The following is a 13,189-nucleotide window of genomic DNA, read 5'->3' on the forward strand; positions in this document are numbered from 1 at the left end:
GCGATGTGTGGTTAAGGGAAGTGGAGCCGTCTTCTGAAGTAATTCGGATTTCGCCCCCTTACTTAGCTATTCAATGTCTTGTGAAGGAGACTGTGGTGATTGTTCTCTATAATCCCACTGTCGGTGCTAACATCCTGTTTGCAACTTTTGCGTTAACTTTGTTGACGGTCGTTAAGTACCAATTTCTTTCACCAAATAGCACAATTAATAAAGGAAAATTAGCATTTCTTACACGTATAGCAATAATAAATAATGTAGTTGTATTATGATTGGAGAATCAACCTGGTGTTGGTATTTCTTAACGACATTACTAGAAATATAATTCCCAGCAATGGCGCATAAATACTTCTGGTATATTATGGTTACAGAGTTCATCCGCAAGCGCACGGATATACCGTTGTAGCATTTCACCCGAGAGTATTCCAAGGGTATCGTATTTATTTTATCCCATGGGAAGATCATGTAGAGAGAACTCAACTAATATTTTATATATTACTTGTGATAATCATATTCTAAGCATGGGTTAAGATAATCCAAGAGTAGAGTGACACACAAGCATTAACTACTCATCCTCATAATATTTCATCTAAGCTAAGTGGAAAGAAAAGAGAAAGGAAATCTATTCCTATACTTATAATATACATAGTATACATACATTCTAGTTAACTGTTATACTAGCTAATACCCTCTATCCGATGCCCTCCTAGTACTTCGAGAAGCCACCCTTGACTGCCGAGTTCCTTACGACAGCCCGTCATGACCATCCAACCGGGGCTAAATACGGAGAAATACCCTCCCAGGAAATTAACTTAGGATTATATATAGGCGCGGAGGAATACCCGTACTGAGCTGTCACCATCAGCGGCCCACCTCTCATCCGCAATATATAACCCCCAAATAATGATATCCCGTAATCTAGACACCACGTCTAAACTACCAGATACTACTCTAATATCATTGTCATGACATAGAGTAATTGCATAAGCAAACACTATACCCGCACCAAAGCATCTCCCAGATAAGCTAGCAGTATATTCAGTATAACATGAAAATAATATAAAGTAGGTACTCATATACTCGAAAAGTATTTCAATACCATAAATGTATATAGAAGTGTATTCTAATAAAAGTACAAGGTTTACAAAAGAGGAAAGGAAAGCTGCTAGAGCCATACCCGTACTCTTCCGAAAACTTCCGGACTCCCGACTCCTATTCTATTTCTATTCCACCAGCTAGATACTACTAAACTAAACTTGAGAGAAATGAGAGAGCTATTGCTTGAGGTGTGTGTTGAAGTGAAGAGAGTGAAGCCTTTATATAGAGGTGGTTATGACGGTTGTGGAAGGGGAATTGTCCGAAGTACGCTCCAACCGTCATTGGGATGCAATCCTGGATGTCCACGCCAAAACCTGGATCCAACGGCGCCAGGATTGGTTCGACTGAACCTGGGACTGGCCCAATCCAGCCCAATTTCGGCTGGTGGCCTCCTCTATTGCTCCACTCCGCAGACTTGTAAATTTTGGCCCAATTCATTGTGTCAGTTCTGAGTTCTTGGCCCATTTATTCATAAGTCTGGTTTTCGACATCGTCTGATTGATTTATCATCTATGTTGATGTCGATTCTCATCTACTTTATGATCATTCTCTGCAAAAAGGTTAGTATACCTAATACTAGTGGAATATTATTATTCTAACATACTTATGCATTGCAAACATCACTAGTTCTCTCCTATTTTGGTAATATTGACGGTCGAAACTGATCGATAACAACCGTCAACACCTGGATGCAGGAATTCTACATCTAAGTGAAGGAGAAATCAGGGCGGCATGCAAAGAAACCCATCACCGGTGAATCATGTGTGAGCACACGGATTAAGCGGCCCACATATTAGACCAAACCGACCTAAAGTGTGACCAAACAGCCATGCACCGTCTTAGGGGCCCACATGTCAGGCCCTGGTGAAAGGCGGTGGAGAGAGAGGTGGGACTAGGGGTTCGGCCAAACCGCCATTGCCACCTCTAATCTCCACTCGCCACATGTCACTCCTTCAGCCACTCCCGATGACAATTGTGTGTGGATAACAGCCTCCAACCGCCATACAACTGACTTTTGGAGGCTACAAATAGAAGAGAGCTGCTCACTTCACAACACAATCTTAAGGAGCAATTCTTTCTTCCACTTTGTATTATCTATAGTTTCTATTAGGAATAATGCTTAGGAGTTTCAGTCCTATAGTCCTCTCGGAGTTCTGGGTATGTCTCTAGTAATTTACTCCTCTTTGTATTATCTTCTTTATTTATTTATGCTCATGGCTTATATTTTTGTTTATTGAGTTAATGTTCAATGAGTAGTATAAACTTCGTATATCTACTTCATCTTAGGCTAATCAATCCATGCTATGGTAACAGTTCAATGACCTTTATAGGGTGAGAGTCCCATAGGAGTTAGTGATATTATTTACTGACATAAGCGTAGGCTAGATAAATGCCTTGGATGTAGGTGTGCCCCACGGAAAGTGAGGTAGGCGGCAGGTGATGACAGCCCTGTCCGTCATTTGTATTTCTCCATGTTCGGGTATGACGTAAGAGTGCATAAATGCCATAATCATGCTGGTAGACCGGCAGGGAGTGGTCTCTCGGTAGTACCTGGTTGCCTGGAACTAAGTCCTATGTTGTAAGCATCTATATGCCAAGTGTATACTAGACCTGATTAGTATATACAAAAGTACACCTGATTAGTATATACAAAAGTACAGATGAATTGTAGTTACCTAATGCTAATTTCCTACTAGATATCCTTAGATAGGTGAATCTCCTGTGTGTGTCCACCACCTTATCAATTATTATTCTAACCCCTGTTTAGACTTTGGTGAAACTAATTATAGGTCAATTAAGGAGATATAAAAAAACACATCTTTATGCCGCCGCCTTCACTGCGAAAATATAAATACGATACCCTTGGGAATACTAATGGGTGAAATGCTACAGCAGTATCCGTGCACTTGCAGATTTATCTCGAAACATAAGAAATACCAACAAACTTTCTTAGGGGACGAGTCGTTAGCACCAACCGATGAAACGTTCCGAAGTCCCTTAGGTACTCATAGAAGGTTATGAGGTTCTATGTGGAGTGCCTCTAAGGCACGAGATGTTCCTAATACATGTTGTGCCTAAGAAGTGAGGCATGATGATCGTTGAAAATTCCACAAACGACTTGATCCCACAACAAACCGTCATAGGATGGAAGATGTGTATAGATTACAAAAAACTCAACAAGGCAACTTGGAAGGATCATTTTCCGATGTCCTTCATTGATTGAATGTTAGAGCGGCTTGCAAATCATTCCTTCTTCTATTTTTTTGATGGTTATTCTGGTCATCATCAAATTCCCATCCATCCCGATAACCAAGGAAAAGACCATGTTCTCATATCCTTATGGAACATATGCTTACTGCGGAATGTCATTTGGGTTGTGTAATGCAGCTGCGTCATTCCAAAGGTGCATGTTGTCTATTTGCTCTGACATGATCAAGAAAATCATGGAAGTTTTCATGGACGACTTCTCAATCTATAGAAAAACTTTTGATCATTACCTCAAGAATTTAGATAAGGTCTTGCAACGATGTCAAGAAAAAGTACACAACATCCTAGGACATGTAGAGTTTGACTAGCGTTTCATTAAAGATTTTTCTCAAGTGGATAGACCCTTGTCTTGCCTGTTAGCTAAAGATGTTCCCTTTGATTTTATTAATGAATGCTTAAAATCATTTAATACTAGTAGATACCCCGCGCTTTGCTGCGGGATATATGGATTAATGCATGTTATACATTATAGAAAAATGAAAGATGTGTACTTTCAAATAATATTGAGTTCTAAAAATTCAACAAAATTGAAAATGATATGTCATGTTCGCTTGATATTTAAATAATATAGATAATAATTCCTAGAAGGTGATGATGTGGCATACTCGCATGTTAACCTTTAGTAGTTTGTGGGCATTAACTTTATAGTAAGATAGGGTTCTGAAAGAATCTCTCATCTTAGCATCAAGCATTCAATCCTTAATTGGTCGCTGTCGTTTGAAATCATGTGTGATGCTAATGATTGTGTTGTTAGGGCCGTTCTTGGCCAAACTACCCATGCAATCGCATATGCTAGTAAAACCTTGACTGGAGCTCAAATAAACTTGTTTTGCATATCCCTGATAGCTTAGGAGAAATTTTAACATAGGACTAGAACCATTTGAAATTAGACTACATAATCTTTCCAACAAGTACTCATGAGCCCCAAGAGTCCTTCTAGATTAACAGCTAGGTCCAATTGAAGTTGATGCTTTTAGAAGGCCCGAATGTGAATCCAAAACGTGCATAAATTATTCTCTTGCCTTCTGTGTACCAAAAGTGATGTGATGATGTAGGAGTATATTTGGTTAAGGTCTTAGTTATAACACGCAAATCTTTCGCGGAAAATATGCACCTTGGTTCATCGATAAATAAGGTAGCCATGATCATATCTGAACTAGTAATGTCCTCATCATCAACCATAGGCGCCCTGCTCCATTTCCCTATCTCGTCGACCACGAACGCTCCATGCCTTTCCCTCAATTCTCCTGCTACCTTCCTATGTTATCGCTTCTCTCCCTACGACTACAGGTGCTAGCTCTAGCTACCATTCTTCCCTTGGTCCATCAGCCAGCAGCTAACGCTTACAACGGGGGCGCACAAACCCAGCAGAGCAAGGACCCTGGAGGGTTTGGGGGTGAGGATTGATTTTGCTCCGTTCTGTGTAAACCGCATAATTGAGCAAACGGGGTAGTTCCTATCCGTTCCACCTTCGTGTTACCTCATTGCCATCCCATAGTCGATCAGGACCAATTGCTCACCCCAACTCATAGTCGCACTCGCTGCTTGAAGCCCTGTTTTGTGTCATCATCAGCTCCACATTATTTTTTTTCTTATACCCGTCACTGAGCTTCTATTGTTTTGAGCACTGTATGACCATAGTTTCATTGTATTTCATTGATTATCATGGCAAAAAAAATCATCTAATTAATAAATAATTTTGTAGTATAATTGTATAATATCCACTCTTTCCGACCCTTTTTGTCCTCGCAACACTCTCTCCACATTAGCAAAATTATATCAATAAGTTTAGTGACCAGCAACTAAATGTCTTGTGTATATGGCCTAGTTTTTTCCCTAAAGATATGAATGGTTGAATTTGTGATTATTATTTAAGAGTAAAAATAATAATTAGCTATCCTAAAGTTAAAAAAAGATTTAAAATAATTTTAATTTAATAAATTTATACTTTTTTAAAAAAGTACCATTTTAATACTCAGAAAATGTGTCACATCAATTCAGTGCTCTATTTCTTAAAAAGGCACGATCGAAACTACTCCTCCATCTCTCTGTCCTGCGGTTTCCTACTAGTGGACTGACACATATATGGAGATCGAATCCTGCATTTTTCTTTTCCTTGGCTATTGGGCCTTGATCTCTAATCGGCTCCAAAGCTTTTTCCCGTTATCCGAAACGTTCAAGATACTAGCAGTAGGTTTAAAATCTCCTAGCACGTAGCTTGTAAAATTGTTGGGGTCAAGGTAGTCTCAAGGAATAATCGGAATTAATATCCGAGAATAATAGAGCACTAGCTAGTTGGGGCCTTTCGTCTGCTTGCTGGGCTGCAGGCTGTACTAGCTAGCTAGCCTCCACCGTATATTCTCTCCTCACACAGAAGACTCGAGTCGCTCCACCACAATTGCATCTTCTTTCTACCTTTTTGTGCAAATGCATTCACAGCCGCATCATCGGCCACTACCATTACCACTGAGCCCATGACCGGACCAAAGGACCAAAAGGAAAAGGCAATAACACGGTGCCCAGCTATCTAATCCCTCCGTCCAAAGAGATTTGGCTGAGTTCGAAACGAGGGGTTGGAAACCACCACTAGCAAGTAAAACGGGGCACGGATTAACACATAATTTCAATTATATATTAGTTTTTTAAGAAAATGAAAATAGATTAATATGAATTTTTAAAGCAAACTTTTTTATATTTTTTTAGAAAACTTATCGTTTAGTATTTCGGAAAGTATTCGCGCGGAAAACTAAGGAATATAAATTGCCAACATGGAGCAAGAATACAAATATTGTTGTTTAGGAGAGCTGATGGTTAAGGGTGAAATTAGTTTGATATCTCTAGAAATTTACATGGTTGAAAAAAAAAGGTCATGCCCAAACAAACGTAAAGTAGTACTTCAAAATCCTCTATGAACCAATAGAGAAGCTTCTAGGGATCTTATGGCTAGCTCGACAGGAGATGTGTAGTGTTAGCCGGTCTAGGTTCGAAATCTCACTCATTTTATTTATTTGATATTAGGATCTTATCTAATATCCTTGTTTTTTTAATTACATATACTACCGACTTCATAAATTAATCGCAGTGTTTGAGGCAGGCACCCAACCGTCCGAAAATTTCCGACAGGCGGTTTCATTAATTCGAATCGTCAACGACCCAATCGAACGCCGGCGAACGAACATATATGGAGATTCTTCTTATTTCCAGCTGCAACTATCATCGATCGACGTGGTGCTTGACCATTTCGGCATGATCGAGTGTGCATGTGGTCAGGTAGGGACATGTGTCCAATGATTGGAGAATTATTGACATCTCTCTGCAAATATAATGGACAACTAGTGGCTCACTCAACTTGGGGGGTACGTATAGATCGATATATATATATATATCTATATCTATCGAGTACAGTAGAATTACACAATAGCCGTATGAACTCGCAGATCGGCGCCGCATATATGTGTCCTCTCGCGTGAAAGTCATATGCATGGTGGGTGTGTGACTGACTGATCGATATATGCTCGATGAGCTGACGGGGCCTGACGGGTTGGATTGGGCGGCACCGAGATGGCGAGATGTTGTACCGTCCCAAGCAAGGAATTCTACTAGCTGAGTAGTACTTTCCGGCTGGCCATGCATGGCATTTGCAACACACACATGCTTTCTTTCTTTCTTTTGCTTGTGCCCAATTGCCCAAATATTTAGTGGGGAAAATATCCAGTGAAAACATGTGGAAAACATACTCAAAAGCTCTTTAAATTTATGAAAAATTGCTGCAGATATGTAACTATACCAAAAGTTTTTCCAAATTTATAAAAAACCACTACTAGAAATACGTACCTATACCAAAAGTCTCTAAATTTGTGAAAACTTTACTAGATATATGTATAGGTATCAAATACTTTCATACCAAATCTTAACTCCAAACTCAATTTCATTTGAGAGACCTAAAATTTGTCTTTTTACTTCCAAATTTACATGAATTTACAGAACTTTAAGGTCCAGTTTTTATTGGTTTTTACATATCGATCGTTTTCACCGGCTATGTCAATGGTTTAGTGCTAACCTTGTTATGGACATTACAAGTACTAACTTTGACTACTGCAAATTTATATCACAAACTATTTAAATAACATAGTTTCTAGATCTTCAGCTTCGCTACTGCAACCAAAATTTAAATTTCAAATCTTAATTATAAAGAATTGATTTTTATGTTCTTTCATCGTAATTTATTTTTTAAAACACTATGAGCACATTTATTAAAGTTTTATTCACAAATGACTTTTTGTCATTAAGCTATACAGTTTATAATCATCCATAGGCTAAACCGATGGGACTGATTTGTAGAAGTACTCAAGTATGCTCAAACGCTAATTTATATGCAAATTACAAATTTTGTCTCATATAATATAGCAACCTCTACACTTCTTTATAATATAACTATAACAGTCTCTCATAAATTTCTTTATCTACTTACTCATCTCAACTATTTACAGCAATTATATTCATTTAAGTTTCATCTTAAAATTGATTAAAAATTCTCTAGTATAATTTGTTGAGACAGAGCTAGCTAGTATAATTTGTCACACGACGTATTTTAGTCGTTGGATAGTGCATTCAGCTGGGAAAAAAAATGAGCATCCAACTGCATTAAACTGTACTCCCTTCATACTCGTAAAGGAAGTCGTTTAGGACAATATTTATGTCAAACCTTGGGATTATAAATAATCATGAATAACTCTCAAATTGTTGAGTTTAAAAATATAAAAATTATATGAATAGATTTGTCTTGGAAAATACTTTCATAAAAGTATATATACATATATCACTTTTTAATAAATATTTTTATAGAAACAAGAAGTCAAAGTTGTGTTCTGGAGACCATGTCGCTGTCAAAAACGACTTCCTTTACAAGTACGGAAGGAGTATTTCAGTTTGGAGCGAAGAATGTGCCATACTGGCCGTAATAAATGGGGCACCGTCCTTTACAAGTGAGCCATGCATGCAATCACGTGGTGCGATATCCCTCGTGGTTAATAGTAGCGCTCACTCCTCTTTTTTCTTGTGAACCTGAGCATGCAATAATTATGAAAGAAATGGCACATTTAACTTACTCTTGTGCAAATTGCTGATATATTTCAACACAAAAAAAAATCTGTGTTGATGTTCTCCTTTAACCATGAAAAATCTCATCTTCTTTATATACATTGTTAGTCACGTAGGCCAGATTTCTATCCATTAAAAATAACACTAATTATAACATTCACATGCAATACATGTCTCCATTTATGTAAATATATTTTTGGATGAATAATAACTGAATTTCTGTAAAAACCAAGTTATTTATGTATTCAACCTAGCATATCCTACATTATCTCATCAAATCCATTAATGAAACAAAGCATGCACATATATATATATACATAGAAGCATTGAAACCTGCCAGGAATGTCGGTAGCAAGTGAGTTTCTCATTTGATGTTGGCCATATGACAAATCCTTAGGCATTAGAAGCATGGAAAACAATTAATATATGGGATTAAAAACACGTTGACGTACTTAATTACTCAAGAGATGTAATAATTATTTCAATTTCAAAACATGAAATTAATTAGAGCACGTTAATTAGGAGAGACCATCTTATAATGTGGACTGTTGGAATAGAACGATCTTAAGGATCAAAGTGCATCGCGTATGTTTTATGTACTGGTACACTTGACAAACAATGAAGCTCCTCCCTTTATATACAAGTTTTTTTTGCAGAGCACAAAAGCACATACCTATATATATTAATATATATATGAACACAGATTACATAGATAGGTCCCACTAGATGCAATATTTGCACGTTCTCTCGGTCCACGCATAAAACCACGTCATCTCAATTATTTTTAATAGTTTGATGGTTTTATTTATGATATGACATTGTACCGAACATATGTTAGACTTAATCTAATCCAATAGAAGATGGGCGAAACTGCAAGTATATATCGACATAGTCAACGCATCATATATATACTTTAGACTATATATGATCGATCTGTTTCTGACTGCAACAAGCAAAGAAAATATAGTACCATACTGCAATGTTGTAACTATCAACTGTAGCTTGAAGCTATTTTCAGAAAATGACTTGACAATATCACACATTGCAACATTAATTATTCAGAGTTAATAGGATCGGATCATCGGAGTATGTTTTTACTCGAACACACTGTACTCTTTAAACTACACATCATCAATAGATCCGCATGATTCATAGCCACTTAGTACTAATGGCATGTACTATATAACAATTAAACTAATCTACTGTTGTGTGGAGGAGAGAGAAAATATGGTGCTAAGCTTAAAATCCATACTTAGCCAAGATAGGAGGGGATTTAAATTTATTGCCTGACACTAGGAAAAGGAAGGGCAATAAATTTTTTTGGTGTATGAATAGTTAGAGATCGATCTTATTGTCTCAGCTATTTTAAGGAGTTAGTCTCTAAATAACGTGTAGATCATAGGAGCATGTATTAGGCTCAACTGTTGTACTTACACTCATGAGGAGATAATCAAAGGACTTTATCCCCAAATCAATTGGAAGGATATGTCACTACTACAGAAATCATTTGTACAAGCGATTGGCATATTTGTCTACAACGGGATCTAAGATGCACCCACCTGCTACTAAGGCGGAGGGACCTTAAGGCTTAGCGTTCCACCTGCAGTAATGTGGCAATTAGCGCGAGTTGTGTGTGAAGACATCAACGTGCGAATAATGTATTTACACAAGCGGACAATAGTTGATACCCACCCAAACTAACAAGCCGATTTACACAGGTTGTTCTGTTTTACCATCCGCTTGTGTTAATAGATCTCCATATAAGTAGTCGTCTTTCTCCCAGCAATCTGTTTAGACAAAGCTTCACTACGCATTTAGCACGGGCCAAAAATCCAAAATACGAGGAGTGAGGTTTTGATCCTGAAATATGTGGAGGTGCAGTCATCCTGAGGTAATCGCATGTCTTGCTGGCCATTTTTTTTAGGGTTAATGTTTGGTCTGGAGCACTTTTTGTTTAGTCTAAATCTAGAGTTAAATAATATGGTTTTATATGGATGTATTTCATAGGCTGCCCGTGAACATTGTTCTTTACGAGTGGCTAACTTTACACATGCAAATATGTGTATTTTTGCAAGCCCTTGGTTAGAGGGCAAAACGAAGAACACCCGTGCAAACGAAGAACACTTGTAGTAGTGTACAAGGCCTCCCATTTCTTAAACGCACAAGAATTCTTTACGGGCGGCTAACTTTACACATGCAAATATGCTTTTTCGCAGGCCCTTGGTTGCAGGCAAAGCGAAAAACACTCATGCAAACGGGTTATGTGTCACCTAAACAAACATTTTCTGTAATAGTGTACAAGGCCTCCCATTTCTTGAATGCACAAGGATGCCATTGGCAGATTAATTAACGAGATTCAAAATTTCATGACAAATTCTTGCTGATTCCATATATCAAGAAATAAAAGCACCAAAAAACGGTGCCATCTGCGTCTCTTGCTAGGTAGTGCTTTGAACAGGTAATAGGCGGAAAATGACCTGCTCGAACCATTCTGATAATTGCTCAAATAACAAATAGATCCATCTACACAGCTAGTACTGTTGACTATGACTAGAGAGAAAGTGATGGGCCTCTCAGATCATGACTTGCAAAACCTGCATGGAGCATGAGAAAGCAACCAAACTAAAAAGCTAACCGGCCGAATCGAACATGCAGACGCCGTCATTCATACCGACCACCCCTTTGTTCCCACGATCACAAACAAAAGTGTTGATCGATTCTAAGCTGCACTAATTTAATTATCAATTGGCTAGTACTTTTGATTTGCTCAGAACTGGAGAAAGAGGGAGCACTATACTGCTGCGTATCAGTGGTTTCACATAATAAGCCACCTCCTCCTTTGGAAAGTCACTGAAAGTGACCGGATAGATAGCTAGGGTCCAAGTGGTGGGGCCCCCTCGTGGATCTTGAACGGCTGAAATGGACGGAGAAATATTATTGCTATTGGGGGATCGATCTATGATCCATAAGTTATTTGATTATATATATTTATACCATGCAGATTAAATCTCAGTGAATATAGTGGACTTGCTACACGAGAAGTTTTTGTTTTTAATGATGTAAACATTAGAGAACTTTTACTATAATATACTGCCAGTATATTATATATAGATGGACAAATTAAACTAGGAATTTTATAGAATTTGAAAGGGCTTTCTAGTAATTCTATGGTTTTAATCCAGTTCAATTCAGATTTGATTGCGCATGCCAGTGCTGCCACTAGCTAGATCTCGTATGTGCGCCTACAAGGGACGATGACACGCGTCGTGGTGGTGATTCCTGATGATTCATCATTAAAAATGTATATACTGTGGTTATAAGGGATCAATTACCGGTCAAATATTGTAAGTTGTACCATAGCAGTGTGTAGAAAGCCTTACACATTCTAAATTTTGCTAGCTAGGTTAACATATTCGTACGAGCGAGCCTGATAATAGTACCAATTTTTTTATTTAGATTAACTACTTTCATTTTTAACAAAAATGATATCGTGCAATAAGAAAGAAAGACAAAATTACACTTTTAAATTTTATGCTATGAACTATTTAAGTGAAAGATCAAATTAATCTACACCGTTAGATCATTTATACTAATAGTATATACATATACTGTCAGTAAATTTATTAGGCCGCATGTTCAGCTATCGGGGTAGTGGCTACGCGATAGTTAATCGGAACAGTGCGCGGCGGCTGCAACATCCACCAGCCCATGCCAGCCAAGTAATAAGCCTATTATAGAAACAAATGGACTCGTGGATTTGTTTTCGTTCTTAATTCTGCGGAGATACTAACACTGAATTTGATAGACGTCGCTGCTGCTGCTGCTGCTACTGTTATGTCCGCAGAGATAAAACCCTAAAACTACCGTGGCCAATTGGATCATTTGCTACCAAGCAAACAAGTCTTACTACATCTTCTGAAAAGTAGACATCAACAAAGAGCTAGGAAGCACAAAATACACTAAATAAAATTGTCCTTATGCATGAAAAATTTAACTTCTATGGACAATACTTCAAATAATTTTATGGCCTTGGTAAAATTAATGCACACTGCCAGCGTCTCGCCAGAGATTGATTTAGTCGATTTTTTTTTAATATAGTACTTCCTTTAGGCCTTGTTCAGTTTGGAGGGGATTGAAGAAGGTTGGAGGAGATTGAGGGGGAATAATTCCACGCCACAATAGGTGTGGAATAAATCCCCTCTAATCCCTCCCTCAAGGAGATTAATAGAATAAGGCCTAAGGCACATCGGGGACACACACTCAACATACAGACTCAACATACAGGTACATCATACAGCATAGATCATATATATGCACCATTAGGATTGCTGGAGATACCAACGATTTCTTGTAGAGGTGCATACTCAACATTTACATGTGTACTAATAAAATAACTTTATCCTTAAATTATATGAATATTTTTAAATGAGTGAATTGTGTTAAGGGCTCACTTTTATTATCAAAGTTTTATTATGAACCACACTTAACCTATATTTTTATTTTAGATTATTTTATTATGCCTTTGTTTCAGTTTGGACTATATAAAAAAACTTTCCCCGAGCACATCAATGGCATTAATCATATCAAAACTTAAACCAACAATCGACTTACTTGTAGGTTATTCTTTGCAAGATTATTAGAGGATAGATGACTAGATGCAGCTAGAGAAGAAAGGGCTCATTCGGATTATAGGATATAGCAATAACATAGGAAAAGTATAGGAATA

At 37.7% G+C, this 13,189-nt stretch overlaps 1 long non-coding RNA gene across 1 annotated transcript; it reads left to right on the plus strand.

Moving 5' to 3' along the window:
- The first annotated feature begins 2,161 nt into the window (after nt 1–2,161).
- Nucleotides 2,162–11,659, plus strand: LOC136354006 (uncharacterized). Its single transcript, XR_010737670.1, has 3 exons — nt 2,162–2,253; nt 6,458–6,633; nt 11,465–11,659. It is a non-coding gene; the product is annotated as an uncharacterized lncRNA (long non-coding RNA).
- The last annotated feature ends 1,530 nt before the right edge of the window (nt 11,660–13,189 follow it).

The sequence above is a fragment of the Oryza sativa genome, chromosome 11, assembly GCF_034140825.1.
Source record: "Oryza sativa Japonica Group chromosome 11, ASM3414082v1".
NCBI lineage: Eukaryota > Viridiplantae > Streptophyta > Magnoliopsida > Poales > Poaceae > Oryza > Oryza sativa.